The sequence below is a fragment of the Priapulus caudatus genome, unplaced genomic scaffold (genome assembly GCF_000485595.1).
Source record: "Priapulus caudatus unplaced genomic scaffold, Priapulus_caudatus-5.0.1 Scaffold442, whole genome shotgun sequence".
Lineage (NCBI taxonomy): Eukaryota > Metazoa > Priapulida > Priapulimorpha > Priapulimorphida > Priapulidae > Priapulus > Priapulus caudatus.
In genome coordinates, this window is record NW_014577503.1 from 1 (window position 1) to 4,863 (window position 4,863).

The following is a 4,863-nucleotide window of genomic DNA, read 5'->3' on the forward strand; positions in this document are numbered from 1 at the left end:
GGTGAGACCATGACTCTCTACATCAAGCTTAGCGCCCCCTGGTGAGACCATGACTCTCTACATCAAGCTTAGCGCCCCCTAGTAAGACCATCACTCTCTACATCATGCTTAGCGCCCCCTGGTGAGACCATGACTCTCTACATCAAGCTTAGCGCCCCCTAGTGAGACCATCACTCTCTACATCATGCTTAGCGCCCCCTGGTCAGACCATGACTCTCTACATCAAGCTTAGCGCCCCCTAGTGAGACCATGACTCTCTACATCATGCTTAGCGCCCCCTGGTCAGACCATGACTCTCTACATCAAGCTTAGCGCCCCCTAGTGAGACCATGACTCTCTACATCAAACTTAGCAACCCCTAGTGAGACCATGACTCTTTACATCAAGCTTAGCACCCCCTAGTGAGACCACACCACTCTACATCAAGCTTAACGCCCCCTATTGAGACCATGACTCTCTATATCAAGCTTAGCGCCCCGTGGTAAGACCATGACTTTCTACATTACGCTTAGCACCCCCTGGTGAGACCATGACTCTGTACATCAAGCTTAGCGCCCCCTAGTGAGACCATGACTTTTCCGCCATATTCCGCCAATCATAAATCCAATAAATTTTCACGTTTCGTAAACGTTGCTCTTAAGCTTACATGTTTGATTAATTTGAAAATCGTTCCAGTTATTATATCAAGTACTTAATCAATTGATGTCATATGTTTCCTCATAGTTAATGATATGAAAAATATTTCCCTTGATGTAGGCCCCCTAGTGTGAGGACCTCTCTTACCCTGGTAGAGGAGCGGAGGAGGCAGAAGGAGCATGATGCACACCAATTTACTAACTTGCAATTTAATTGAGAACATGTTACATAACCTCACAAATGTTCAAATCTTGCTTCATCACCCTAACAATTGAAATTATAAGTTTTAAATTACTTTACAGAATAACGAATCAGTTCACTAAGTTTGAAATTAAATTATTACTTTCGACATTAATCACCATAAATGCAAATTTATCTGTTGGTTTCAAAATTATTAGGTAACAAACGACGAATGTATAGCTTAAATTACAAATTAATCATACAGCTTTCAAAACATATATAAACGTTTACAATCAAAGAGCTAATTTAACAATCAATTTATGCAACTTCCAATCTATTCAAGACCTCTGAAATCACTTACTAACGTTTACAATTTGCCGCCCACTCTGTTGTTTCCGGTCAGAGTGCAAACCCTTCCGAAAGATGACAATAGAGTAGTTTTATTTGAGATATATACAGTCTACGGAGTTATTCATCTAGATCTGCATAGGTGATAGGTTTTTTCTATCTATCTGTCACTCTAAGCACCCTGTAAGACGCCATCCACCTCTACATCAAGCTCTTCAGCGCCCTCAGGGAGCACCATCCGCATTCTCTACATCAAGCTTAGGCGCCCCTAGTAAGATCAACCATCCATTCTTCATCAGCTTTAACGCCTACCAGTGAGACCATGACTTCTCTATATCAAACTTAGGCCCCCCCTGGTGAGACCTGGAACACTCTACCACAAGCTTAGCCCCCTAGTCAGGCACTTGACTCTCTACATCAAGCTTAGCGCCTACTGCAAACCACACAGTCCTACATCAAAGCTTAGCGCCCGCCTAGTAGAAAATGGACTCTCTACATCAGCTTAGCGCCCTAGTGAGACCATGATTCTCCGACATCAAGCTTAGCGCCCCCTGGTGAAACCATGACTCTGCCTAATCAAGCTTCAGCGCCCTCGTGAGACCATAACTCGCTCATCAATCTTGCTCCTTGCTTGAGCCATGACTCTCTACATTCAAGCTCGCAAACGCCTAATGAGACCATAACTCCTCTACATCAAGCTTAGCGCCCCCTAGTGAGACCATGATTCTCTACAACAAGTTAGCGCCCTAGTAAGACCATGACTCTCTACCATAAAGCTTGGCGCGCCCCTAGTGAGACCACACCACTATACTTCAAGATTAACGCCCCCTAGTGAGACCATGACTTCTCTCACAAGCTTAGCGCCCCTCGTGAGACATTACTCCCTATATCACAGCTAGCGTCCCCCTAGTGAGACCATAGCTTCTACATCAAGCTTAGCGCCCCTAGTCGACCATGAGCTCTGTACATCAAGCTTAAGGCGCCCCCAGTGCAGACCTATGGACTTTCTACATCAAGCTTAGCGCCCCCTTGTGAGACCACACCCTCTGCATAAAAAATTTAGCGCCCCCTAGTGATACCATGCTCTGCTACATCAAGCTTAGCGCCCTGAGTGAGACCATTGACCTCTCTACATCAGCTTCGCCGGCCCATAGGCTGAGACCACACCACTCTATATCAAGCTTTAGCGCCCCCTGTGAGACCACACACACTCTACATCAAAGCTTAACCGCCCCTAGTCGAGACCATGACTCTCTACATCAAGCTTAGCGCCCCCGGTAAGACATGACTCTCTACATCAAGCTTAGCGCTCCCTGAGGAGGACCATTGCACTCTCTACATCAAGCTTAGCCACCCCCTGGTGAGACCATGACTCTCATACATCAAGCCTTTAGCGACCCCTAGTAAGACAATGGACTCTCTACATCAGCTTTAGCACCCCCTAGTGAGCCACCACCACTGCTACATCAAGCTTAACGCCATCCTATTGAGACCATGACTCTCGTATATCAAGCTTAGCCCCCGTCGTAAAGACCTATGACTTTCTACATTACGCTTTAGCGCCCCCTTGGTGAAACTATGGACTCTCTTCATCAAGTTAGCCCCCTAGTAGGCACCATGATCCTCTCTACACTCGATGCTTAGCGCCCCCTGGTGCAGACCATGACTCTCTACTCAAGCTTAGCGGCCCCTAGCTGGATACCAAGACTCTCTACATCAAGCTAGCACCGCCTAGTAAGACAATGACTCTACAATCAAGCTTAGTGCCCTTGGTTGAGACCACACCGCCTCGACCAAGCTTTTAGCCGCCCCTTGGTGCAGACCACACCACTCTGCATCAAATTCAGCGCCCCCTATGATACCATGACTCTGCTACATCAAGCTTGCGCCCCCCCTTAGTTCTAAGACCATGATTTCTCTACATCAAGCTCGCGCCAAAACACTGGTGACGACCACGACCACTCTACATCAAGCCTTAGCCGCCCCCTGGTAGACCACAGCCACTCGTTACATCAAGTTTTAACGGCCGCCTAGTGAGCACATGACTCTCTATCATCAAACTAGCGCCCCTGGCTAAGACCATGCACTCTCTTACATCAATCTTAGCCGCCCCCTTGTGCAGACCAATGCATTCTCTACATCAAGCGCTTAAGCGCCTCCTAGTGAAGCACCACACCACTCTACATCAACCTTAGCGCCCCCTAGTGAGACCAGTGACTCTCTACATCAAGCCCCTTAGCGCCCCCTAGTGAGCACCTTACTTTCTACATCAAACTTAGCGCCGCCCTAGTGAGACCATCACTCTCTACATCATGCTTAGCGCCCCCTGGTCAGATCCATGACCTCTCAGCATCAAGCCTTAGCGCCCCCTAGTCTGACCATGCACTCTCTACATCAAGCTTAGCCAAACCCTACGTTGAGACCAGTGACTCTCTACATCAAGCTTTAGCGCCCGCCTAGTGGACCATCACTCTTCTACATCATGCTTAGCGCCCCCTGCGTCAGGACCAGACTCTCTACATCAAGCCTTAGCCCGCCCCCTGTGGAGACCATGACTCTCTACATCATCAACTTAGCAAACCGCCTAGTGAGACCATGCACTCTTACATCAAGTACTTAGCCCACCCCCTAGTGAGACCCACACACACTCTATCATCCGAAGCTTAACGCCCCCTATTAGACCATGAACTCTCTATATCAGCTTAGTCGTCCCCGTGTAAGAGCCATGCAACTTCTCTACCATTACGCTCTAGCCCACCCCTGTGATGACCAATGACTCTGTACATCAAGCTTAGCGCCCCCCTAGTGAGACATGACTTTTCCGCCATATTCGCCAATTCATAACTCAATAATTTCACGTTCGTAAACGTTGCTCTTAAGCTTACATGTATATTATTTGAAAATTCGTTCCAGTTATTATATCAAGTACTTAAATACAATTGATGTCATATGTTTCTCATAGTTAATGATCATGAAAATATTCCCTTTGATGAGTGCCCCCCTAGTGAACGGACCTCTCTTACCCTCGGCTACAGGAGCGGAGGAGGCAGAAGGCAGCATGATGCACACCAAGTTTACTAACTTGCGCTAATTAATTGAGAACATTGTTAACATAACCTCGCACAGATGTTCAAATGCTTGCTTCATCACCCTAAACAATTAAATGTATAAGTTTTAACTTACTTTAAGAATAACGAATCAGTTCCTAAGTTTGAAATGTAAATTATTACTTTCGACATTAATCACCATAATGCAAATTTATCTGTTGGTTTCAAAAATTATTAGGCGTAACAAACGACGAATGTTATTAGCTTAAATTTACAAATTAATCATACAGCCCTTTCACAAACATATATAAAACGTTACAATCAAAGAGCTAATTTAACAATCAATTTATGCAACTTCCAATCTATTTCAGACCTCTGAAATCACTTACTAACGTTTACAATTTGCCGCCCACTCTGTTGTTTCCGGTCCGACGTGTGCAAAACTATTCAGCGAAACTTCGAATCAATTCATAGGCACTTGCAATCTATTTACTACACTTTCCGAACCAGCCCAACGAAAACCAAACTTCAAATCAATTCATTCTAAAAGTGCCCGATGCTTCAGCTCGGATGGCATACGCCTATTGGAGCTTTCGAGACCGATTTTTTACCACCCTGCGGGAGCGTCGGCCTACTGCGTTACTTGCGAGAT